Source organism: Eutrigla gurnardus, assembly GCF_963514095.1.
Source record: "Eutrigla gurnardus genome assembly, chromosome: 17".
Taxonomy (NCBI): domain Eukaryota; kingdom Metazoa; phylum Chordata; class Actinopteri; order Perciformes; family Triglidae; genus Eutrigla; species Eutrigla gurnardus.
The window spans coordinates 1772639-1800336 of NC_139928.1; the positions used below are offsets into that span (position 1 = coordinate 1772639).

At 42.8% G+C, this 27698-nt stretch overlaps 1 protein-coding gene across 7 annotated transcripts in view; it reads left to right on the forward strand.

Annotated features, from left to right (window-relative positions):
- The first annotated feature begins 8759 nt into the window (after nt 1-8759).
- epb41a (erythrocyte membrane protein band 4.1a) overlaps nt 8760-27698 on the forward strand; it is a 90539-nt gene continuing 71600 nt past the window's right edge. For all 7 annotated transcript variants that reach the window (XR_014598647.1, XM_084032117.1, XM_084032118.1 and 4 more), the window contains exon 1: nt 8760-8890. The gene's annotated coding sequence lies outside the window, so the exon portion shown is untranslated. The remainder of the gene's footprint in view (nt 8891-27698) is intronic.

Consider the following 27698-nt stretch of genomic DNA (forward strand, 5'->3'; position numbering starts at 1 on the left):
TGGACTAGCTGGCCAGCTTCACAGTGGCACGGATTTCATCAGATATCACTTGTCTTTGTTGTCCTCTCCCTCTTCCTCTTCCTCTTCCTCGTCCCCATCCTCTCTGTTGTCTCTCAGCCTCTGCATGGTTGGGGTCCATTGTTCCAAAGGACATGTACATGCCTCTAGGCTCTATTTATTGACCCCCAATTCTGATTGGTGTGTTAACAACTTTTAGGCTGAGTGTTTTCACCTGGAGAAGGGTGTGAGTTTAGGTTATGATAACTTGAGTTAATTATATTGAGAGCACGTGTTTGCTGAATGAACACAGTGCAATGAATGATTTATTTGGCCACTTTTGTGTAAGGTTTTGCAGAAAGAGTTTTGAATATTGAGACATGTGTAGAAACAGGTGAATTGTGTTTTTGGTTATGGGAAATGTGGGGTTATGTGCTTCTGGGAATGACGAAAATGTTTGTGTTTTTGTGCTACAGAAACCAGGTTTTGTGTTTTAGCAATTGAGAAAAACTGTAATGATATACACACTAATCAGGTTTATAAGTTAATTATATACACACTAATCAGGTTTGTAAGTTAATGATATACACACGAATCAGGTTTATAAGTTAATGATATACACACTAATCAGGTTTATAAGTTACACACTAATCAGGTTTATAAGTTAATGATATACACACTAATCAGGTTTATAAGTTAAAGACATACACACTAATCAGGTTTATAAGTAACACACTAATCAGGTTTATAAGTTAATGATATACACACCAATCAGGTTTATAAGTTAATGATATACACACTAATTAGGTTTATAAGTTACACACTAATCAGGTTTATAAGTCAATGATATACACACTAATCAGGTTTATAAGTTACACACTAATCAGGTTTATAAGTTAATGATATACACACTAATCAGGTTTATAAGTTAATGATAAACACACTAATCAGGTTTATAAGTTACAGTTTTTCTCAATTGCTTAGACACAATTCCTGGAACTCCTCACCATTTTCTCAAATCTTCACACACAATTCTAAAAACACCCAACAGTACAAACATCTAACTTCTGGTGTGTGTGTGTGTTTGTGTGTGTGTTTGTGTAGAGGTGTATGTGTGTGTGTTTGTTTGTGTAGAGGTGTGTGTGTGTTTGTGTGTACACTCTTAGAAATAAAAGTGCTAAGTAGAACCATATAAGGTTCTTCGGCTTGTCCTCATAGGAGAACCCTTTTTGGCTCCAGGTAGAACCTTTTATAAAGGTTCCACCTGGAACCCTTTTGGAAGGTTCTACCGAGAACCCCACATAAAGGGTTATACCTAGAACTGTGTGTGTAAGGTTCCACCCAGAACCCCCCATGAGAGGTTCTACAAAGAACCCATACTGGGGGTTCCACCAAGAACCCTTTCATATTTCAAGGGTTTCATCTAGAACCTGCACGGGGAGTTCCACTAAGAACCCTTTCATTTTTCAAGGGTTTTATCTAGAACCCACAAAGGGAGTTCCACTAAGAACCCTTTCGTTTTTTAAGGGTTATGTCTAGAACCTACACAGGGAGTTCAACTAAGAACCCTTTCGTTTTTCAAGGGTTTTATCTAGAACCCACACAAGGAGTTCCACTAAGAACCCTTTCATATTTCAAGGGTTTCATCTAGAAACCACACAGGGAGTTCCACTAAGAACCCTTTCATTTGTCAAGGGTTTTATCTAGAACCCACAAAGGGAGTTCCACTAAGAACCCTTTCGTTTTTCAAGGGTTATGTCTAGAACCTACACAGGGAGTTCCACTAAGAACCCTTTCGTTTTTCAAGGGTTTTATCTAGAACCCACACAAGGAGTTCCACTAAGAACCCTTTCATATTTCAAGGGTTTCATCTAGAACCCACACAGGGAATTCCACTAAGAACCCTTTTGTTTTTCGAGGGTTTCATCCTCACCTCACACAGGGGGATCTAAAAACAACCCTTTTCAAAGGTTTTCACAAATAACTGTCTTGTCCTCTAAGGGTTCTATAAAGAACCATATTGTATTCTACAGATCAGTTTAGTTCATATTATATTGTGGTCATTTATCATGTTGACATTGAACAAACATTCAAAACATTTTAATGAGAAAAACATTTATTTAAAGATAGTCCAACAGAACAGGCTGTGTAGGTCCCAGGGGAGAACAGGTCAAAAGTCAGCATAGGTCCAGTGGAATCAGCAACATGACAGGCCAGACACATCATGCTGTCCTCAGTCGTGGATTTGTGTAATCTCCAGCCACAATGACATGGCAGAAAGGGGAGACAAAAAAGAGTTTTAGTTCCATCAATCCAAGGTGCATTTACTGTGCCTTATTGTAAGCTATCTACAAACAATAAAATAATGCATGGTCCAATGAAAGGAATCAGAGTACATACTGTATGTAGTTATCGTGACAGTGGAACAGAATCATGAGAAAGTGAGGGAACCCCACAACGTTTTCACATTGATTTAAATAATGTTAAAATACTTTTCAGTGTGATGTTACAAGTACTCAAATGTACCATATTGTAACAATAATGGAAATCTCAGCAAAACCCTCTTTTTCAAGCTAAAGGCACACTTCGGCTTTCGTCCAAGCTGTGTAAGTCATTTCTACAAGAAAACAAACAAACAAGCAAATGAACAAAACATAACAAGAAACAAATGCTTAGTCCACCTTTCACCAGAAAAGTCCTCAGCTAGGGTCGAGCATGCTGAAATAAGATATTACATTTAGCTCACCTTGATTCTCTGAAGTTTCTTCTGTTCTCTCTCTCTTCTGTTCTTCTTTGTTCTGTTCTGTTCACAGTAATCACTATTGGTATGTCACACCTGGTTTGTAGAGGGGGAAGACCAGACTATATGGTGCAAACCATGGGGCAACCAGCTCTTAACTCACACATGACAGCAGCCATTGTGCCGGCTCACCAAACCTTGCCCTTTTCCCTGGGAGATCAAGGTTAAATTCCCGGCATCAACAAACCCTGATGTAGTAGCCCCAAAGTCAGTGTTACATTTTTTCATCAGTTAAGGCTTGGCCTCTGACATCAAAGACCTTTCTTTATCACTGAACTTTTGTGCAGCTTCACAACTTGACTAAGCCAGTAAGCAGGGGGCCGATCATGGAAAAGTATGAGGAGGAGACAAATACATGAGTAAAATTGTCTGTAAAATAAGTGTTTAATTGTCTGTCACTATTCCACACATCACCTCAGTAGGCATTAACATGGTCACTCTTCATCAACCAGGCCTTGAACTCACAACTTCAAACTGTATCTCTAGATCATGTGACTTGTAACAAACTTTCAAAAGCCTTTGTCCAGTGAGTAGTATAGCTCACTTAGATGCCCCAGAAAGAGGAGTTATATCCTTGCTGTAGGAACCCAGGGTTCAATTCCCCTGGCTGCTTCTTTGCTGTGTGTCAATTTCCTCCTGAAGAAGGGAGTAGTGTAACTAAACTTTAAAAAACAAACACGATTATAGCTGCTGCGCAGCAATGGGTCGGGTCCGGACTATTTTTGGCAACTTTAAGCAATTCTGAGCAACAAACAGGAGAATAGGAAGGCAAGACAGTTGACATTGTAATGTTGCACATTTTGCACCAGTTGAGGCTGAAATCCACAATTTCTGGAACCAAAGACCATTGTCTATCACACTGAGCTAATTGGCAAATGGCAACTCAACTGTGGCGTCACAAATTGAGTAAGCCATTCACTGTCGCGCAGGCAGATTTGAAAACACTGTAAAAAAAAAATAAAAATCAGTTTTTGGGATAAAAATTCTGATATGTTTTTGTCAAACATCATCTACCATGACTCTAAAATTTTGTACACAAAGACTACCAGGTATTTTGATGTATTACCATTATCACCCTTGCTGGGGCTTGAACCCACATCGTCTGGCACCAAGAACCAGCTCCTAGCCAACTGAGCTAATTGTCTGGAAGTGCAATCAGCAAGGTATGATATCTGTCAACATCGGAATTGAACCTGTGACCTAAAAGCAGAAGTCACAGTTTGTACAGACAGAGCTAAACAGACACATGATCAGCTCCCTCTGTCTGACACTGACATGAAGGAATGGTCAACCTGGCTGTGTGAGTGAGTGTGGCGAGTCAGAGGAGTCCCTGATCTACACATTCTGCTGGATAGCTCAGTGGGTAATGGTACAGACTTTAGATTTGGAGGGTGGGGGTTAAAATCCCAGTCACAGCTAATCTTTGCCTGGGTCAACAAGATTGGCTGATGAAGGTCTTGCTTTCTTATAATTAATGGTTGTGAAAATAAATTGGTAACAAAACATTTCAGTTTCAGGACTGCCATTATTTGTATGTCTGATCAGAATGTGTAAGGTGATAGACTAGTATGGTGGACCTGATGACTCCACCCAGCTAGCAGGTTAGTTAGCACTACTGCCAGTGACTTTAGACTGGGTGGCAGGTGTTCAAATCCCAAGATGGGCAATTATGTTGCAGTTTGATCAACAGGATCTGGAGAAGAACAAATAAACAAAAAAAAATTGATATGAAAAGTATTTGTATCAGTAGTCACAAGGAATTGTATTTTGCACCATGTATGGAAGTATGTCCCTGGTGACACAAGATCTTATACCCATGCTTTCAACAATCCCTGAAGAACTCTTTCTTCCAAAAACGGTTCTCTGGATCAAAATAGTTCTTACTGGAACCCTTAGCGTTACCAAGAACCCCTTTAAAACCTTTTATTCAGGAAAGGGGTTTTAAAGGGTTCTCTTGATCAAAATGGTTCTTACTGGAACCATTAGTGTTACCAAGAACCCTTGAAAAACCCTTTCTTCGGGAAAGGGTTTTTCAGAAGCAAATGGTTCCAGGTAGAACCTCAGCCCTTGTGAAAGAACCCTATTGGAACCCTTATTTCTAAGAGTGTAGAGGTGTGTGTGTGTGTGTGTGTGTGTGTCTGCGTGTAGAGGTGTGTGTGTATGCGTGTAAAGGTGTGTGTGTGTGTGTGTGTTTGCGTGTAGAGGTGTGTTTGTGTGTGTGTGTGTGCGTGTAGAGGTGTGTGTGTGTGTGTGTGTGTGTGTGTGCGTCTAGAGGTGTGTGTGTGTGTGCGTGTAGAGGTGTGTGTGTGTGTGTGTGTGTGTGTGTGTGTGTGTGTGTGTGTGCGTGTGTGTGTGCGTGTAAAGGTGTGTGTGTGAGGTCAGCAGCTGTTATTTCACTGCTTTAATGAGGTGAATTACATTATTATAGACTGAAATCATCTTAGTTTCTCTGTATTCTAATTATTATTTGGTACTTGTATGATTATTATCATGTATTAAAATGTTCCCAGTATGTCAGAGTCAGATGATCACACTGAGACACATAGCTGGAAACCATAGCTGTCCTGTCTGCCCGCCTGGCCTGCACTCCCCTTGCCTCTCATTTTCTAGCAGTTTATAGACATAAAAATGAACACATTTCTAACTTTTCATCTCCAGGCGTAGCCCTCCAATTGTCCTCCAATTGGAAGATTGGTAGTTTGATTCCTAGCTCCTCCAGTCTGCATGCCAAAGTGTCCTTGGGCAAGATATTGACCCAAATTGCCCCTGAAGGCTGAGCGATCGGTCTGTGAACAAGTGTGAACAAGTGTGAACGTGTGTGAACGGGTAAATGTAGATTGAATGTAATGTATAGAGCCTTGAGTAGTGAAAAAGACTAGAAAATTGTGATATAAATGGTGGCCATCAATGTCACACGGCCCAGGCAGCCAATCAGATCAGTGGCGTGTCCAGACATTTTTGATAGGGGTGGCACCAGTGGGGCACTGACATATGCAGGGGTGGCATGAAGTGTGGGCAGGAGCGCCTGCGCAGACATATACACTCACGTATGCACACCCACACCCAGGTGTCCCATAATGCACGACATTCTTATATGTTGTACAATAGATAATTGTGCATACACACGAATGATATTGATGTTACACGGGTCTAAAATAACAATGTTACGCAGTACAGAATAGCTAAATGTTAGCTTTAGCATCGTTGACAGTCAAAACAGTGTTTGCTAATGAGATGAGATGATGACAGCCTTGTGCCAATTACAATAAAAAGAAATAAAACAAGACAGGATAAACGTTTAGCTTATTACCGTTACAGCTTTTAACTACAGGCACAGTAAGTGTAGTGAAATGTAGGTTTCTCACATCTTTCTCGACGACGCTCCAGAAACGTGTTGCTTCCACAGACAGTTTGTTTCACGTGTAGGTTTGCTCAAACTTCTTCTTCTTCGGGACTTTTTTTTGCAGGTTACATACTACTTTAGCGCATCTCTGCTGCCTCTCAGGTTTGAGAAGGAACTGCAACTCTAAACAAGCTTCCAGTTTACATTCAGTGCCGTGAATATTGGGGTGGCACTTGGGGTGGCCAATCAGATTTCAGGGGTGGCCCGTGCCACCCTAGGCCACTCCCTGAACACGCCACTGAATCAGATGGAGCAAGACGGCTTTTATACTTGACCACTTCCTTCCTGTGTTGATGGCTGTATGTGGCAGTAACAGACAATGAAAGGTTGATGGAAGTGGTTTTTAATTTGGATGAATTATATTTTTCTCTCCTCCTCATCCGACAGCAGACCAACAACAAGAGTTTCACGTCTGCATCCACATTTGATCAGCTGGTTGATCACAAATCTGCTACACAGGATCATCAGCTGGTCGATGCGTCTCAGTGTGTTCAGGGTTGTGTGTGTCCGAGTGTTGATCACAGATCTACTGTGTCCGCTATGTACCACGGGCTTCTGTGTTTGTGAGTGGACTGATCCGGTCTCCACGCTGGCCGCTCTACTGATGCTCAGTGAAGATGGAAGCGCTGGTTGTCATGGGACTGATGGTGCTCTGCCGTGAACAAATCTACGCTCTGGTTGGTGCAGGCTGCTCCCTGCACCTGCTCCCATTGGCTGCTTGTACACTTGCCTCATTACATACAAAGCTCCACCCTCCCAAGCAAAGGAGGGAGAACCAAAGGGTGGGTAGCAAGGAAACTGAGCCCTGCTCGACGTCTTACAGGCTGCTCCCTTCAGAGCTGCTGTAACAAATGAAGGACTTTGGTATTAAAAAAGTATACATTTCAGCAGAACTGCTCCACCTCTATCAACTTTTTATTGATGGTTGTGCTCACCATCCAATCACTTTTTTCGTGATTGGATGGTGAGATGGTGGATGTAATTCTTTCAGAAAAGGTCAAAACCTTTCAACACCAAATTACAGCCTGACTTCTTCTGTGATTTTCTTTGTGGTCTTGGTATCTTAATGTGGTATTTTGGAGACATTTTTGATCATTTTTATTCATTCTGGAGTGATATGTTTTTTTTAGTCAGCCATGAACCTGTATAAACACTGCTGAGCTGCATCTCAAATGAATCTTTAAGTTCTCAGCCTTCAGCTCATGTCCACCATGACTGTGTGTAACAGAAATAAATAGTTGTAAACGGAGTTACTGCCCCATGTAGGCTCCCTGCAGCAGTCCCGGGTTTGAATCTGCCCTGCGGTCATTTTTTAAATCATGTCGTCCCTCTCTCGTCCCTTTAACTCTCACGCTGTCCTTCCGCAATAAAAGGCCCAAAAAAGAACTTTAAACAAATGAATGTGTTGCTGAGATGTATTTTTATGGCGGGGTGTATGACAATATCAGCCTCATTCTTTCAGCTGCAATCCCGGCGGTGTAAAACGGACTTGGAAGCAAATATATAAATACAATTTAAAAAAATTATAATAAATATAAAAACATAATTCAAAGTGGTCTGTAGACTGTACACTGACACAGATGAGTCATTCCCTCCGATGAGAATCTGTATCTCTCATATAAAACATCGGTCTCTGAACACTCTAGTTTTCCTAAGAGACCCGATCCACGATCCACCGAGCTACTTCTTTTTTTAATGTTTGTATCTGCGCACCGAGCTCCATGGGATCTTTTACAAATGCTGATGCCATCTTCAAGAGAGCTGATTGGTCAGTGTTTTTCTCCACGTTGATCTCTTATCAGGAACATAACCCCAATCCTGAGCAGGTTAGCTCTGCAGTGTAAGTTACCATGGCGATCTACCCCGGTAAGAAGTGAACCGGCAGCGTCGTAGGACGGAAAACCCAGGGTTAACGCTTAAGTTACCTCGCTAAGCCCAAATCCTGCTTCCTAGTACAGGCCTCTGGACTCTGGGCTTCAGCCAGTAATAATAATAATAATCATAATAATAATAATAATAATAATAATAAATGGAACTTAGATAGCACCTTTTAAGGAACCAAAGGACGTGTTACATTATGGGGGGGGGGGGGGGGGGGGGGGGACAAACCACCGTTACAAAGAACACAAAAACAATCTAGGGGCCTTGGTGAACAGAAAAGTTTTGAGTGCCGTTTTGGGTCAGTGGCCTCTTAATAATAATAATTCATAATAATGGTGATAAATGTCTATATTCACGGACTCTGGAGGTACTACCAAATCATTGAACACATCGCTCTACAGTGGGATCTGAGGGGGTTGAAAAATGTGGCCTTTTTTTCAGCTTGACTTTAAAGTTACAATCAATGCATTTGTTGATTAGATAAACACCATGAAAGTTGCTTCTTGCTTGGTGTTGGAAATCTTCGTGTGGTGCGTTCAGATCCTCCTTCACCAGCTGTAGCTACCAGCCTGCGATACAGTCTCAGCAGTCCGCCTGTCAGTCAGCGCTGAGGGCACACAGCGCCCTCGCCGTTAGCTGCTGGTACCTAAACACATTGTTCCAGCCGCCCGATAACGCTGATGAATGAACACTTTGTTGATCTGAGGCTGGAGAGCAGGACTAGCGGCCGCTGAGCATCTCCTGTACTGTTGCTGTTGCGGACGGATCTCTTGTTGACGTTCTCCCTATTCAGCGCCATTTGCAGACAGGTAACCTGCCGCCGCTGTGATTGTTCCCGCTGTGTTAGCGCCGCCGCAGGAGAACCTGGGCTCGTGCGTGTGTCCGTGTTCTACGTGAGAACGCGACGCCTGTGAAGCTGTGATAGTGTGCACGAGAGCACGAGAGGTGACGCTTCTCTTTTTTTTTTGCAGAATGGACGTATCGAAATGATGCGGTGTGTTTGTATTTACAGAGTCAGCCAGGATGTTCCCAGCAGGGCCGCTGGTAGGCGGGGGAGGTCCGGGGCAAAATCTTTGGATGAGTTGGGAGGGCCTTTGAATGGGGCGGGGCTGGGTGGGACTGCGATGGTTGGTCTGCCCCTCCCTCCCTTTCTTAAGATTTTTCATTGACGTGTTGCACCTAATTTTGTGACCACACAAGCCGCTGTTCTGAATAGATGTGGTCTTAAACAGGCATGAAGAAGAGCGTAAACACATGACCATTAATTTGGATGCTTTTGGATGACCGTTCTGTGGGGGGGTTTAGCTCAGGAGGTAGAGCGTTCGGCTGGCAACCGCAAGATTGCTGGTTCGATCCTCGGCTCCTCCTAGCTGAGTGCCTGGTGTCCCTGAGCAAGACACCTCACCCCAATTGCTCCTGACGAGCTGGCTGTCGCCCTGCGTGGTTGACTCCGCCGTCAGTGTGTGAATGTGTGAGTGAATGGGTGAGTGACAGTCATTCCTGTAAAGCGCTTTGGAGAAAAGCGCTATATAAATGAGGCCATTTATTTATTTACCATTTGGTATACAGTTCTTGTGTATACTTACATACTATACAACTTTTTTAACACAAATAATTGGGAAAATGTGATGTATATAAGACGTCTAGCTTCAGCTCATTTGCAGTCTTTGTCCCTCCCTTTGATGTAGGGAAAGTATTATTGCCGTGTAAAACGGGGGTTTATTAATGTCTGTTTGGACAAACAAGTGAAGTCTGTATTCTGTGTCTTTTCTATAACAATGTAACATTACAGCAGTGAAATTAGCAAACTAGCTATCTACCTAGCACACAGCTGGCTTGTTAGCTAGCTAGCTCACTCTGTCAATCACAAGTGGAGCTGAAACACCATCTCGAGTGTGTTTCCCAGCAACATTACCGGCATATGATCTAGATCTAACTAGAACTAGCCAACTAGCTAATTAGCATTCTGTCTCCAGAGCTACATCCTTTCACTTCCTGGTGAGCTGTGATGTCATTTTATGGCCTTACTGACGTGTGCTGTCACCATTACAACCAACAACAATTACCATTTTCTTTTGGACTTGTCACATCACCACTGAGAACAGTTCAGTGTCTAGATGGCACATGGCTTGCTTTGGAATTTCTCTCTCTTGGACAGGATTAGTTGTGTTCATTCGCGTCACTGGGGCAGAGAGGAGGTGGGGCTTCCACTATTGCTGCTTTCTACATGTTTCTTATTCTGCTCTATTTAGTTGATTCCCAGATACATCGGCTAATCAAATGGCGCCCTGAGCTCACTGTGAATAAAAAGCCAGATGCATCGACTGGTTTCTACTAGAGCCCAACCGATAAAGGATTTTGAAGGCCGATACCGATACAAATGTTTGTTGATTTAAAAATCCGATTCTCCGATATGTATATATATTTTTTATTTCAGAAACGTGTAACAAAACATTAACAGATCTCAGTTAGTTATTTGTAGTTATTTCTGAGTCTTCACTTAAATAATATAATGCAGTTTAAAAATAAACTTGTTTATTTTATTGTCACAACGGAACAGAGGAACATCAAAATATATTAAAGTTCTGATAAATAAAATGTATAAAAATACAAACTTAAGATATAAAACACAATAACAACAACAACCAAACACAAAGTTACCAGTATTAAAAGACTTGGTCAGCTTCATAAATATAACTTCGAACAAGACTGGAGACAAAACGGACTACCAGTAGAATGAATAAAAATTAGATTTTGTATCTATTTTAACCTATAAAATACTAGGTTCATTTATTGAAAAAGTCTCCCCTTTGGCTCCGCAGCTGCCATATTAAATCGTCCTCCTTTATATAGCTCTTTTATCCAAAGCACTTTACAGAAATGACTGACATTCACCCATTCACGCACACATTCGGACACCGATGGCAGAGTCAACCACGCAGGGCGACGCTTGGTGGGCTGCCACTAGGAGGATGATTCACACGCGTTCTCCTTCATAAAATCAAGTGCACACTTCATGGCTGCACCTGATTGGACGATGGCTTTCACAGCTGTCCTGTCTGCTCCCGGATTTCAAACCGACCAAGAGCTTGCGGGAGGCAGCGGCGCACCGTCTCTCGACACTCGCCGTGAGGCGAATGCTTTGCAGGGGGGTCATTCCGTGTAATTTCATCAAATGCCTCCCACCTGACCATCTCAGGATGTCCTGAAAAAATTCAAGTACAAAGACACACTTGTTAATAGGACAAATCCAAAATATTAGGTCTCTACTCTCAACAGTTTTCTCATGAAACATCATTGAATGAAGGGTAGTTTAGACGGTTTTTGGCATCATGCTCTGAAAAGCCATTTTTAAACAGCAATATCTGGAAAACTATCTCACCTGTGGCCTTCAAAATTTCTACAGTGTATTTGTGTTACTAATAGCCTCCAGACATGAAATATCAGGGATGTAGCTCAATGATAACATAGTATGGTAGGTACTTAAAATGTGGCTTGTTGAAATAAAGTAGTACATTTGAAGAGTGGCTGAGCTCCCATTTTTGCAGATAAAAGACTTCTATCACTTCTGCCTCTATCTCTGGTGTTAGCTTAAACATTCTACAAAATATGGTCTCTCTGAGATGATTAGTTTCACAGATATTAAGGCTCAAAAATGGAAGTCAACACATCTTTGCCCAACTTCAGAGTCATATTCCAAGAAACTGACAAGTATCAGGTCCAAACTTACTTTTTTTGAAAGATCATATTCTTGTTAAAATCATATTAAAAAATTGGGAGGGTGTTTTGCCTTAATTTGTTGCAGTGATTTTTTAAAATCCTGATATTGGTGGGGTTTTTGTGGCCAGTTTTGGTACTGCATGTCCTAACAGCCCACTAGTAAACATCACAGGAGGGCAATTCAATTGTGTTTTTTACCATTTACAAAAGACTTACATGTGACTAAATGCTACTGATAAATTTAGTGGAAATAACGCTGCCTGTGGACACGTACCTTCAGCCAAAATATCCGCGACGCGAAGGAATTGCACGGCTGACAATGAATGGGAAGCGTGGAAATAACGCTGCCTGTGGACACTTGCCCCGGCCTCCATTAGAGACCGGCCGTTATTTACCTCCGCCGACAGCGAGACCAGCCGGTAATAGAATACAGGCCAGTATTAGAGGATTTACGGTAACTCGTTCTCTCTGCCGACTCTGGCTGGATCAGCTGGTTGTAGGTGTAGAGTGCCCTCTGGTGGACAAACTATACAACGCCAACACTCATAACATGGTTAAAGGGTGTTTCGTCCGTTTTTATTTTATTTTTAAAATATAAATTTATCGGCCATTATAAATGCCGATTCCGATAGTTTGGAAAATGCCTAATATCGGCCGGCCGATAAATCGGTCGGGCTCTAGTTTCTACAGCGGTATGAACCCAAATGAAACAATTTTGTTGTGATTTAATTGCAATAATCAGATAAAAATGATGCCAAAAATAACTTCATGACAGCAATTTGTAAAAAGTCTGAAGTCATGGTTTATTAGGTCTGTCCGAAGAGGACAAGCAAATCACTTTTAAAATGCTTGTTTTCTGAATGGCATTCGGATGGATCAGAGGTAGGCTATGCTAACACTGTAGCTGCTCCATAAACCCTTAAAATAAGTCATCTAGAGATAAATACGGCAGCCACCTTCTTGTTTGTACCATAGACAGTCTCTGGTACCTTTGTTCGGTCTCCGTATGAAATGTAAGTCATGTAAATTACCCTTGTGCAACATATTTCCCTCACTGTGTGCTTCTCGGTAACGAGCTAACAAGTTGCAAATCCATGTCTGCTACTTGGAAGTGTGCTACAATAATGGCTGGCTAGGTGCCAGGGAGGAGGGTCGGCCGGTCGCTCACATCCACATGGACTGACAGGAGTCATGGAGGATTGGAGCTGGATCAATGGGATGGAAGTTTACGACCATGTCCACACGGAAATGTTTTTTGTGTGCAAACACAGAAGTCTTGCACGTGTGGGCCGACCGTCCACACACGGATCCGGCGTTTTTGGTGCCTGTAAATGCACATTTTTGAAACCGGAGGCCTATACTCCTCAGCGAGTTCAACATACCAGGGTATCTTTCAGTTATCCCGTTAGCCTAAGTAACCCTAACAAAGGCAATCAGAGATAAGCGGTCACACGAAGCTGTTTATCAACTTTTTAAGTCAACCAGCGTTTCCCTGTCGAGCTATGAGCGCATGCACATGAAAGAGGCGGGGTTAGCAGCATTTGACCAATCACAAACATGGATCAGTCTACGGGCAGCGGAGTGGCATATTTCACATACGAGGAGCAAACCATAACAGAAATACGAAGAAATGGGTCTCTCATTAATAACAGATGGGTTGCAGGTGGGTGGGGTGAAGAAGGGTCGCCGAGAGATGCCAGATCTATCGTCTGAGACTGGTGACTGATTTGAACATGAACACTTTTACCGCCGTTGCGTGATTTGACACGGGGCAAACAGACAGTAAATCACAGTATCACCACATGTATCGGGAGTGAAGAAGATAAAGTTCACCATCTGTTAAAACTGCAAGTCTAAAATAAGTTGTGGAGGAAACAAGCTTGGAAGCATTTGGATCAGCAAAGTGAATCAGATGAGTATTGTACTTCAAAGTAATCACGGTGAGCTAACAGTTAATATTACCGGAGGTTGACTTGCATGGTGCGTTCAAGCTCTACTCGGTAAAAAGGCCCATGTCATCATATGAAATCTTGTAAAATTCATTTTTTGAATAAATGCGCTCCTCTCTTGTGCTGCCCATCGTTTCAACGTTTCATCGGAGGCGGGCTTTCCTGCTTAACCAACATCCTGCCTGTCGTGATGCAGGTAGACGTGGCGGGCACGGACGAATGCTGCCCGAAAGTTTGTTGACATTTTAGGAAAAATAAGTACCATGACAAATACTGCGAATGTCCCTGCTTCAAAATGAGACTGTGATTTAAATGTAGGCGATAGCATCAGCCCTTTATTTGACAAATATCATTATCATTCACACACACACACATACGCATGCACACACACACACAATCACATGATGAAATAGATACTTTTTATTATTATGATATTATATATATTTTGGTGAGAATTTTGGTAAGAACTGTCAGTATTAGAGCAGCATCGATGTGTTAGCTTTATTCACGTGAATTCCAACGTATCTTTATTGATAGTGTTGATTCATTCAGGGCTAAATCTGGACATTTAAGTGCGAAATATTTGAATTCTACATATTGTGTTATACATTTACATGGTCACTGCCCTCTACTGGCTGGAACCCAGCAATTGCAAATTAATTTTGCTATTAGCTTATCTGGAGCCAGGTGATGTATGTAGGCAACTTTAGTCATCAACCTGGCTAACTAGCTAACTAGCAGTCTCTGGATAAGTACAACTGAACAACTTAATGCTTCGTCCACACTCAGTGTAGAAAACACGTTTCAGCAGAGAAGTAGTCATGAACACTGATTCACCAGATTGTTCTGATTGTTAAACTTCAAGTCCTAGAGAATAGGCTAGGGATGCACGATATTATCGGCAAGGTATCGGTATTGGCCGACATCGGATAACAAGCCAATATATTAAACCGATAAATAAAGACTGCGGCTTCCTTGATTAAATCAGATTAAATGCCTGAGGGCTTGAGGATTGCATGCGCGACGTGACACGTCACCTACTTCAATTTGCAGCAGAGCGAGGGAAAAGTTAAAAATGTCTGCGGTGTGGACGTTTTTTAAGGTGTCTCAAACGGATAGCAAAGTTTGTATTTGCAATGATTGTTCAGCACCGGTGATGCGAGAAGGAGCCAAGACGCATTCTTTTAACACCACAAATTTAATTGTCTATTTGAAGAACCGTCATCGTCAACCGTCAACGTTACGAGTTTGTGACAAAGAGGGACACGGGGAAACAACAGGTAACCGGCGGGAGAAAAACTCAGCAGCAGATATCGATATCGGTTTTCGGCCAAATGAGTTGTAAAATATCGGCATATCGGATATCGTCAAAAAATCCGATATCGTGCATCCCTAGAATAAGCCTGTGATGAATGATAACCTGGTTATAAGAAATGAGGCGATGATGGACGTGAAAGGCAATTTTTTTTTAACTTTCTAGAGAATCTTTCGCCCACACTCTGGGTTTAGTTGCTCCTTCAGCTCCGTCTCACAGTGCTGAAGAGCTTGATATTCATCGTTTCCATCACCTTTATCATTTACATACTTACGGCTGTGACCTTATCCTGCCCTCTAGTGACATCGATGCTCCGTTTTTGTATTTTAGGACTTGTGTCTTTCAACAGTTTCTCTGATTTCATGTGGGTCAGGCTGACTTCCAGTGTGTGTTTCCCTGTGTGGATCCAGCGGTGACTGATAGACATCAGCACACAGCAGCCTTTAATCCCACACTGGGCCTGATTAATTTTAAAGCCGCTTTCAGTCCTTAAGCTCACTTTCAGCACTCTGACACAAGCTGCCACGCAGCCAGAAATACTATGCTACTATTTAATATGTTTTCACTTTTACCAATGCATTTGTGTTTGAACCTTTTGAACCAAACCTGAGCCCGAATCTAAGAATCCATTTGAAAGTCTTACTAGTGGTTGGCTTATATCGATGACATCACACCATTAGTTAGATGTTTGCTCGGAGATGGATAAAGAAAGAAAAACATTTTGTACTGCATCACAATCAGAAAGGGCTTGTTGCCAAATATATTCACACACATACAAGGAATTTAACTTGGTGATTCATGAAGTGGTCAAGGTCCATATTTCAAGTTAACATTGTTGCATTGATATGTGGAAGCTAAGTATTGATCTTCTAGTCCTGCTCCATGTGTAAAGTGTCCCGAGCTACGTAATAAAATTGAATTGGATTATAATATAAACAAATAATTAATTATAATAACAAGTAAAAGCTTTTGGTAAAAAACTGCTTCTTCAACCCACTAGATGGTGCTGAGATGTTTCTGGTGTGGTTGTGGGCAAAGTCAGCTGAGTGACGGGAAGTTGGTCAGTCTGTACCTGCTTGCAGTTGCATTAGTGTGTTGTTACAGTTTTTCTCAGTCGCTTTGGTGCTTTTCTCAGATCAGAATGAAAATTCTCATAACTATTAGTTCAACCTCCACAACATTTAGTCATTTGTGCACATCATAGTAGCAATTTCTCCTTCCTCTGAACAAATTGCAAATGCTTTTGGACATGTATCAGCTGCTTTCATACAATTCTCTGATGTTTTATAACATTATCATTTGCTTATGTCATGTCAGTCAAATTAACTATACTTATGGATGCTGAATAGTCGTTCCCAATAAAACTAATAGTCTTCATTTCATTGCTTGAGTTATTACATACAAAATTGTTGAACTAGTTATCAAATTCTGTCAAGCAAATTTTATAACTTTATTTATAATTTCCTGGAAATGTCTCCTAAATTGAATAATTACTCTCAGGTGAACTTCAGCTTTCACTCACGAGGAGGTGTGTGAAGTATTAGTTGTAACCAATGACAAGCGACTTGTTCACAGTCAATCAGGGATGAATCCCATGAACCCTCACTTGGCAAGCATATATACATTTACATTTACATTTAGGTCATTTAGCAGACGCTTTTGTCCAAAGCGACTTACAATAAGTACATTTGTCAAAAGAAGGAAACAAAGAAACCACGACGTATCATTGCCGATGCAGTAAGAGCTAAAAATAGAACAAGTGTTAGGTCCTCATCTGAGTAAAGTAGTGCTTCAAGAGTAACAGTGCTACGATCCGAGTTTTTTTTTTTTTTTTTTTTTTTTTTTTTGCGGGGGGGGGGGGTCGAGGGAGGGTGTTAGTGGGTCATGCTATGTAGAGTCGAGGTGAAGTCTGAACAGGTGAGTCTTGAGCCTTTTTCGGAAGATGGCAAATGACTCTGCTGTCCTGATATTGGTCGGGAGTTCGTTCCACCACTGAGGCGCCAGAACAGAGAAGAGTCTGGACTTTGCTGAGCGACATTTGTTTGATTTCAGCGATGGTGGTACCAGCCGGCCAGCTGAAGTAGAGGAGCGGAGTGCTCGCTTCGGGGCATGAGGTTTGACCAGTGTTTGAAGGTAGGCAGGTGCCGTTCCATTGATGGCCCTGAAGGCCAGTGTCATCGTCTTGAATTGGATGCGTGCTGCAACAGGGAGCCAGTGGAGGTCACGGAGGAGGGGGGTCACGTGGGAGAATTTGGGTAGGTTGAAGATAAGGCGTGCTGCAGCGTTCTGGATACGCTGCAATGGTTTAATCGCATAGGCCGGGAGTCCGGCCAGGAGAGAGTTGCAGTAGTCAAGGCGGGAGATGACCAGTGCTTGGACCAAGAGCTGCGTTGCATCCTTTGTGAGGAAGGTCCGAATCCTGCGGATATTGTAGAGGGCAAATCTGCAGGATCGGGCCACAGCAGTGATGTTGGGGGTGCAGGATAGTTGGTCATCGAGGATTACACCCAGGTTCCTCGCAGTTGAGGAAGGAAATACTGTGATGCCCTCAACAGTGACCGACAGGTCCATGTGAGGGCAGTCTTTCCCTGGGATGAAGAGGAGTTCGGTTTTATTCAGGTTAAGCTTGAGGTGATGTGCAGTTGTCCAGACAGAGATGTCAGCCAGACAGTCCGAGATGCGAGTTGCAATGTGAGCGTCAGAGGACGGGGGAAAAGAGAGGAACAGCTGGGTGTCATCAGCGTAGCAATGGTAGGAGAATCCATGCGATGTGATAACAGAACCTAGTGATCTGGTGTATAGTGAGAACAGAAGCGGTCCTAATACTGAGCCTTGAGGGACACCCGTGTCCAGAGAGCAGGGTTTGGACATAGAGCCATTCCATGTGACCTGAAAGGTGCGGTTTGTCAGGTATGATGTAAACCAGGTGAGAGCAGAGTCGGTTATGCCAAGTTCAGCCAGAGTGGAGAGGAGAATTTGGTGGTTGACTGTGTCGAATGCAGCAGATAGGTCAAGGAGAATGAGAACGGAGGAGTTGGATGATGTTTTGGCGTCTCGCAGGGACTCGGTCACAGTGAGGAGGGCCGTCTCAGTGGAGTGGGCAGTCCTGAATCCTGATTGGTTAGGGTCTAGGAGGTTCTTCCGCAAGAGATAGGATGACAGTTGGTTGTAGGCAGCACGTTCCAAGGTTTTAGAGAGGAATGAAAGAAGAGATACAGGTCTGTAGCTTTGGATGTCAGTAGCGTCAAGGGTGGGTTTTTTCAGGAGAGGCTTCACGATAGCGGTCTTAAAATCCGCTGGAATGACACCTGAGGTGAGGGAGGAGTTGATCAGGGTGGTGAGGAATGGCAAGATGTCGTGTGAGATGTCCTGGAGAAGAGAGGAGGGAATCGGGTCAAGGGAGCAGGTGGTGGCACGGTTAGATGTAACAAGTGCGTGAACGTCTTCAGAGGTGAGGGGGCTAAAGCTGGTAAGACCATCCGAGTTGAGAGTTGGGGGAGATGTCTTCTGGGAGGGAATAGGCGTGAATGATGAGCTGATGTCATTTACTTTCTTGGTAAAGTAAGTTGCAAAGTCATCGGCAGTAAGGAAGGAAGGGGGCGGAGGGGTAGGAGGGGTGAGGAGGGAAGAGAACATGGAGAAGAGTTTCCTGGGGTTGGAGGCAGAAGAGTTGATCTTTGCCAGGTAGAAGGCAGATTTAGCTGCCGAAACAGTTGAGGTGAAGTCAGAGAGGAGGAGGTGGTAGTGAGCAAGGTCCTCGTGCTGTCCCGATTTCTTCCATTTTCTCTCTGACGCTCGCAACAATGATCTGTTGGTTCGCAGAGGTTCAGACAGCCAGGGAGGGGGGGGAGATGATCGCGCCGGTCGTGCGATTGGGGGACAGAGAGTGTCCAAAGAAGAGGCGAGTGAGGACATCAGGATAGAGGAGGCTTCCTCAGTAGGCATTAAGGAGAACTGTTCCGAGGATGGGAGCGAGGAGATAACAGTTGAGGAGAGAGCGGAGGGAGTGAGGGATTTCAGGTTGCGGCGGCTGGTGACCATTCGAGGCGTAGAGGGGAGGGATGTGGTGGGCTTCATGGGGAGGGAGAAAGTCACAAAGTGATGGTCGGACACGGTGAGCGGGGTAACAGAGATTGCCGAGATGCCACAGGATCTTGTGAAGACAAGGTCAAGTTGGTTCCCGGCCCGGTGAGTTGGTGGAGAGGGGGAGAGCGTAAGGTCAAATGCGGGCAGGGCCGAGCAGGATATAAACCGAGCAGGACGTGTGTACCATTTCTACAATTCTGTGACACAGAAATGGAAGGTCAGCATCGTGGAAGAAGGGTGGAAGGGGAAGGGGACAAAACAGGGGAAGAGGGAGAAGAGTTCAAATACATCGGCAGATTCCTAATGAAATTAGGGCTACGATAGTGGACCATGTTATCAATCACAGCCTCACAATGGCTGAGGCTGGTCGGAGGGTGCAACTGAATGTTGGAAGAACCACTGTGAATTCAATCATTCAAACATTTCGAAGGGAGAATAGATATGTATAATATTGGACAGTTATCTAACATCTCATAATATCTTTTGTTTACTGTACATTACTGTAATTTTACTCTGCACCACATAGGATTGAAAGACAACCTCGCAGAGGTGGAAGAGGGCCCCTTTTAACCCCGCAGCAAGAGGAAGCCATTTGTGCAATGGTGATTGCAAACAATGCAATAAGGTTGAAAGAAATTCAAAGCGCTGTAATAGAGGATAACGATGTGTTTGGCAATATTGAATCTGTGTCAATTGCAACAATTGACAGAGTGCTCAAGCGAAATGAAATGCGCATGAAACAATTGTACAAAGTGTCATTTGAACGGAACAGTGAAAGAGCTGAAGGAGATCCGTCACCAGTATGTACAGGTAAAACACGTCTTCTACTCTAATGTTCAGCACTGTAAACTGTTTTACTTTGTGTAGTTTCATGCAGTACACTAGCAATTCTGTATATGTATTCACAGAACATACTGTACAATATGTTTTCCAAAATGCATTGTTACACAGGAAAAGTTGTTACATTTCTCTCTTTCTCTCTCGCTCTCTCTCTCAAGCGTGTACTGGAGCTGGAAGCCAGGGAACCACTGCACACTTTCATTTACGTTGATGAGGCGGGTTTCAATCTGGCCAAAGGTAGAAGGCGTGGAAGAAATCGCATTGGACAGAGAGCAACCACTGATGTCCCAGGCCAACGCGGAGGGAATGTTACAATGTGTGCCGCCATCTCAGACAATGGCGTCCTCACCCATATCCCCCTTCTTGGTCCATATAATACACAACATCTGCTGACTGTTTTAGACACTCTTTCCAGGGACATAGTCCCTGAGAATGAGAGGGGTGGAGGCCAACTCAGCAGGTATGTTGTTGTGTGGGATAATGTCCGTTTTCACCACTCACATCTGGTCAGACAGTGGTTTGCAGCACATGACAGGATGCTGGTCGAATATCTCCCTGCCTACTCGCCATTCCTTAATCTGATAGAGGAGTTTTTCTCTGCCTGGAGGTGGAAGGTTTATGACCGGCATCCACATGTGCAAATGGCCCTGCTAGCAGCCATGGATGCAGCATGTGACGACATCACAGCAGAGTCATGCAGAGGGTGGATTCGCCACTCCAGGAGATACTTTCCTCGCTGCATTGCAAGGGATGATATCCGTTGTGATGTAGATGAAAATATGTGGCCAGAAAGACGGGAACGTCTGGATGTGCAGGAATGATTTACCGGTGTTCAGTTACAATATGTACCGTTATTGTTCACATTTGTGCACAGCTCTACCACAGTTTCTTATGTTTGTTCTAAATAAGTGACTTCTGTATTTTTCTTTTGCACAATGCTGTAGATTTGCAAAGAGCATATGCAATAAAAATGTGAAACGTACTTAGTCAGTGTCTTGTACTCACTTACTCCCCTAACTACAGCAATGTGTAACTTTACTGTAGTTTTCAAATGGCTGTGCCAGTAGTGTATACTGCTGTCTTGAGCATTTTCAGGTCGTGTCACCGAGTTCTGACCTTTTTTTGCGTTGGAAAACACTGAGAGAATAAACTGTCATAATGAAAACATGACAAAGCCATTTGACTATCTTGTTAATAAACGATGGTGTCAAGACTTCTCATTTGATGACACTGGCAGTTTCATTGACATGAATACTTGCTTTTGAGGAATGGACTATCCATTTTGAGCAAGTGACGTGCTTTTGCAGGTTTTCCACTAGGTTTTGCAGTTTGCACTAATTGTTTTGAGAAATGCACTCACTGCTGTGCAAATGTTAATAGTGATGTGAGAAAAGCACCAAAGCGACTGAGAAAAACTGTAAATAGGTGAATGTGACCGGCCATGTGATCGAAAAGGGTTCTAACACTACCTGAAGGTAAATGTTATTCTGTGCATATAGTGATGATCTTGTTAGTGCAGTATCCTGTCAGTCTTGCGTGACCCATTGCTGAGATCTATCCAGATGAGAGACGAGGAAATAAAACATGCCAGTTACCTACTCGCTAACAGTGAAGTGGTGATGCCTAACATGTATGAGCAAGAGTTGTGAAGATAAATGTTGCAGGTTACTCATGGTTCCTCTAGAGGGCGCACCACAGAAATCAGACCTTGAACAACAGCACCGAAGTACCAATTCAACATGGAAACACTCGAGGAAGTAAATTCGAAGATCACAGGAACTTTTTTTTCTTAAATGTTTTCAAAAGAAAGTTGCTCAGAAAAGTGTACCTTGGATTCATGGCGTGTTCTTAAACCGCAGGAATGTTCTCATCTGTGTTCTTATCTTGATGCCTTCGTGAATTGAAAGAGCGTGCCAGTTGTTTGTAATTAGCAAATGTAAACGCCACGCCAATGCCCATGAAAGGGGATGAAAGGCAGGGCCGTGTGCAAACACAGAACTGGCACACAGAGGAAGAGTTGAAATGGAAGTAAAGAATGTGGAAACAAAGATCTAAAAAGTGCCTTAATAGTAAGTAAGGCACCAGCAAATGTAATAGCTTGTATTGAGAAGAAAAACATGGCCTGATATTTAATTCTGGTTGATCAGTTATTGAAGTATTCAATAAATGGTCCTCATAACTTTAAGGAATCCTTTACTGTTGAACTTATGTCTAGAATGCGAGTGACGTTGACTGGCTAATTTTAAGATTCAACTCTATTCAGTTTAACTGCAGCCATTGTGTGCATGGCTCTGATTGCTGCCAGAATGCAGATCATCCACACTTTCTGCTGTGCCTCAAAGCATTGTGTGTTGACACAGCTGCTGCTCTGCTAACATGCTGGAGACGTGGCGGGCGTAGTTTAATGTGCTGTCCACACGAAGCAAAACAAACTTTTTTTCTCTGTTTTGCCTTGGCATCGTTTCAAGAAAATCTGCATCCAGACGAATCCACTGAAAACGACTCAGTACATATTCCAGGCCCTTATGCGGCGCTGTTTCTGCTGAAGAAGAGACGGAGCTTGACCGGATGTTTGGCATTGCTATGGCAACACGTGAGAGTTACGGCTAATGTCCGCCCGACCACCCGATCAATAAACACCCATAAGATGACAATTTGGCCCGTATGAATAAAACCAACAATAAGCATCAACAGCCGTCACCCTAACTTGACAAGGCGTTGTCACACGTTGGGATGGATTAATTAGACAAATAAATGCCTACATTCATGGGAAGTTAGCTAGCGGTTGTTTGTTAGCATCGTAATAAAGTAGCATATCTGCGACTTTTTTCCCGGAATATCGCCCCCCTCTCTCGGCTCCGTTTTTTTTTCATACAGTGGCCCTGATACGCCGACGTACAGACGAGCAGAATATCTGCTACAAACACGTAGGCCGCCGTTCTTGTTGTTGTTACGAGACGTCGTGGGGGGAGAAGTCAGGCTCGAGGGTCGAGGAGCGGTGCCATGACGTCAGCGTATTCGTTTTCGCGGTCTACAAGAAAAAGAACATGAAACGGAGGGGTGCCGTTTTTTTCTTTTCCACCCTGAGAGCTGGTTTAAAAAAAGTGTGTTTTCAGGCCGCGAAAACGCCAGATCCGTATGGACGGCAGGGCGAAACGCACAAGACTTCTGCGTTTACGCACTAAAATGTTTTCGTGTGGACAGGCTCTAAGTTTATATAATGAATATTCTGTATTTAATAGATGGGTCATTCCATGTCAACTCAGCCACCCATGTACATGACACCTCATTTCAGGTCAATATCTCAAACGATTTGCCCGTGGCTAGCACTCTCGCCTCACAGCAAGAGGGTCCTGGGTTCGATTCCCGGGTCGGCCTGGGTTCCTTCTGTGTGGAGTTTGCATGTTCTCCCCGCGTAAGCGTGGGTTCTCTCCGGGTTCTCCGGCTTCCTCCCACAGTCCAAAGACATGCAGGATGGGGACAGGTTCATTGGTGACTCTAAATTGCCCGTAGGTGTGAATGTGAGTGTGAATGGTTGTTTGTCTCTACATGTCGGCCCTGTGATAGACTGGCGTCCTGTCCAGGGCGTACCCTGCCTTCGCCCAATGACAGCTGGGATCGGCTCCAGCCCCCCCGTGACCCTAAATACAGGATAAGCGGTAGAAAATGGATGGATGGATTTGCCCGTGGCGGCCATTTTAATTTCAAGTGCCACACCCCTTTTTGACACATTGGAATTTCGCATTTCATTTTTTGGCATTTTTGGAGGCCCATAACTTCTGTTCTAATAGTGATAGACTGCTGAAAACTGGTCTGTTAGTTCATTGTAGTTTGTACTACACAATTCTGAAGAAGCAGAATCAAGATTCCTTACTGTTTGGGTGAGAGGTGGTTTTCTTTGACGGACAAAATGTTTAACTTTTTGGGTGCCCCTAACACCACTATTTATGATCATGTTTGTTCTAAACAGGATTATTTGTTATATTTGGGAACTTTGCTCTTGCCAAAATGAATTTGAAAGGTATGGTACCACTGGTGGGGGTTTTATGGGGGTCCAAAAACCCTTTCGGGCAGAGGTGACTCTTTTGGAACCCCATATTTGGACCCCCAAATGACCATGTGTTCTTTATTTTAATGAAATAAAACCTTTGACTATGAAGCTCCATCATATGAATTTTATTCGTCAAAATGCACCATTTTGGACATTTTTTCCAGGAGTCTGGAATGTAGATCAGTGAGAATTTAGTGATGATAAAGCATGAAAATAGTGGAAATAACTTAGTATTATGCTCAGTGATGACAAACAATTAAATATTAAGACTCCTGGCCATTAGTTTCCTGAAAATCACAAATTAACCCCTTATCCCCGATGAAAGAGACCCGCCTGTGACAAGTGAGTTGCAGCACATGCAAGTCTGCAGGCCACTGATGCAAACCATATTTTGACACCAATGGAGATGTTTCATTGGGCAAAAGAAAACATTAAGAACGTTACATTCTTCTTTGTTTGTGCAGAAGATATTAAAAAACACGAGGAAACTCCAGGAAAGACTCCAGGCCAGACTCAAGACTCCAGGCTCCAGACCAGACTCCAGACCAGACTCATGACTCAGCTTCTCCCAAAATTGGCTTGTCGAAATGAAGTTTAAGTACCTACCATACTAGGTTATACTTGAGCTACACCCCTGACATTCTATGTCTGGAGGCTAACAGATATACACCGTAGAAATTGTAGAAGGCCACAGGTGAGATAGTTTTCCAGATATTGCTGTTTAAAAATTTTCAGAGAAAAAAAATACTCTGAATTTTTTTTTTTTTTTCAGAGTATGATGCCAAAATCGTCTAAACTACTCTTCATTGAATGATGTTTCATGAAAACCTTTTTACAGTAGAGACCTTATATTTTGGATTTGTCCTATTACAGTTTTTCTCAATTGCTAAAACACTAAACCCTATTGTCTGAACCAAATGCTCCGTTGCCTGAACCCACTGATTGAATCAGTCACTCTTTTGGCAAAACCATAAGCACTTTTCACCTGTTTGGACACAACTTGCCAACACATTTTCATTGTGATGCACCTGTGCTCACCATTATGCAACACAGGTGCATCACATTTTCATTGTGATGCACCTGTGTTGCATAATGGTGAGCACAGGTGGCAAAAGTCAAACACAAGTAAAGCACAGGTGTCACTGGTTGAACACAACAACTCAAAATTGATCACAGTTGTGGCTAACAATGTGAGGGAACATATATTCAGAGAGCACTGGTTTGTGATGGATAGAAATCTGAGGGGAGGAGTTCGTGTGAGAGGAGGTCGAGGTGGTCAGCGAAGACAAAGAACAGTAATATCTGATGAAATCAGAGCTACTGTGATTGACCATGTTCTTGTCCATGGTATGAGCATGAGGGAGGCCGGACAAAGGGTACAACCAAACATCAGTAGATTCACTGTGTCCACCATAATCCGAAGATTTAGAGAAGAAAACAGATGATTACCTTTTTTGACATTATAGTATGTAAATGTTGACAGCAATTACTGTATGACTATACTATATACTGTACCACAGTATACTGTAAGTAAATATGTGTTTCAGTACATCACTGTGCAAATGTACTGTAGTATTGTAATGGAGGGTTAGTCTAACAGTTTGTAAGCCTAGTATTCCATGTATATTTTTGTACTTTATGTTTACGTAGGCTTACTGTATACAAGTGCTAAATGCACAAGATTTCTGTTTGTTTTTGTACTGTACAAGTGCTACGTGTAAATGCACAAGATTTCTGTTTTTGGTACTTTTATTTTTTACTATGTACAAGTGCTAAATAAACAGTTTTTTTGTTTTGCAACGTGCATTTAGGCTACAGTAAACACTGAACATTTATTTCTACAGCTTCATGTCCTGAGCATTGTGTTTTCTATTTTTCTATGTAGTGTTTAGTGACTGCTCTGTAGTGTTTTTAATTTTGATTGACTCGGGGCAGGATTTGACAACATAGTTCAGTTTTGAGCAGCGATTGAACTGTTTTGAGATGAGAGTTCAGTTTTGGGTACAGATTAAACTGTTTTGAGTTGAAAGTTTGGTTTTGCAAGAATAGTTTGAGGTTTTGTGAATGTAGCTTGAAAATTGGGTTTTGTGTTCACAGTTTAGAGAAAAGGAATGCAGCTTTCGAGAAATGTATCTTAGCAATCGAGAAAAACTGTAACAAGTGTATCTTCGTACTAGATTTTTTTCAAGAAATTCTGTGATGGTCAGGTGGGAAGATTTTGAGAAATTTGATGAAATGACACGGAACGACCCACAGGTGAACTTAATTTGACCTTCTCTAAACTTTTGAATGCACATGTCCAACTGTTTAATGTTTCAGTACTTTTTGCACAACTTGCTGTTCTGTAACGGAGCTGAACGTCAAAATTCACAACAGGTGTTTGATCCTTGAATCGACCAATCAATTTCCTGGTTCAATTAGAATTGGTATTTAAACAGTCCTCTTTATCATGCTTTTCACATGTTGACATCATGAGACCAAGACGACACCTAACAAGTGATCAACAGTACCTCGGCTTTGCGAGGCTTCAAACAGGATATTGTCAGAGGGAAGTGGCCACTTCCCTCTGACAAGTTTAGAGACAAGTTTAGAGCGTCACAGAGTGTCATCAGTAGGTTGCTACGGAGACAGAGAGAGACTGTTAGTTCCAGTGAAAGGAACTCTAAATGCTTCAGCATACCAAGAGATGTTGGACAAGTCCATGCTGCCAACTTTGTGGAACAGTTTGGGGATGGCCCCTTCCTGTTCCAACATGACTGTGCACCAGTGCACAAAGCAAGGTCCATAAAGACATGGATGAGAGAGTTTGGTGTGGAGGAACTGGACTGGCGTGCACAGAGTCCTGACCTCAACCCGATAGAACACCTTTGGGATGAATTAGAGTGGAGACTGAGAGCCAGGCCTTCCTGTCCAACATCAGTGTGTGTGTATGTATGTACGTATGTATATATATATATATATCATAAACAATTGACACAATAGAAATGAGAAGCAACTGATAGGATGCACATTTCTCTTTCTATAACTGCTGTCTGTCTTTTTTAATATTCTCCTTTTGTCCATGAAGGACAGTCTGTCATTGGAACAGGGATAAATGTGTAGACTTGTTCACCCCACTGCTGTGGTGCTAATGTGCACTAAAAAGCTGCAGACTCTCTGGGACTCTGTAAGACCCCTGCTACAAGCTGCTGACTGAACAATGTGAACTACGTGTTTGTGTGGTTGCTCCACCTGGAGCTGTAGAGCCCACGCTTCATTTTCCTCTGCCCTGTCAGCACTTGAGTGGCTGTGCCAGCATCCACCCGGCACTGCAGGCAGTGGTGTGCAAGCTGGGATTTCTGTCGAGACTCAATCTCCCAGCACACCTTCAAGTGTTGGATAGTGGATAGTGTTGGGCTAGTACTGTTCCTGCTGTTTATTATCTTCCTGACAATATTCTGGAGAACACGGTATATAATGGTATATGAGGATATTGTATATGAGGGTATATGATAGTATATGAGGGTATATGAGGGTATCTGATGGTATTCAATTGTATTTAAAGTGTCATATTACAACAGAAGTTATCTCAGGAAACTTTACACATTGAGCAGGACTAACACGCTCATGATTACATTTTCAAAGTCCCAACGTCACCAGGAGCAGAGTTACAGCGG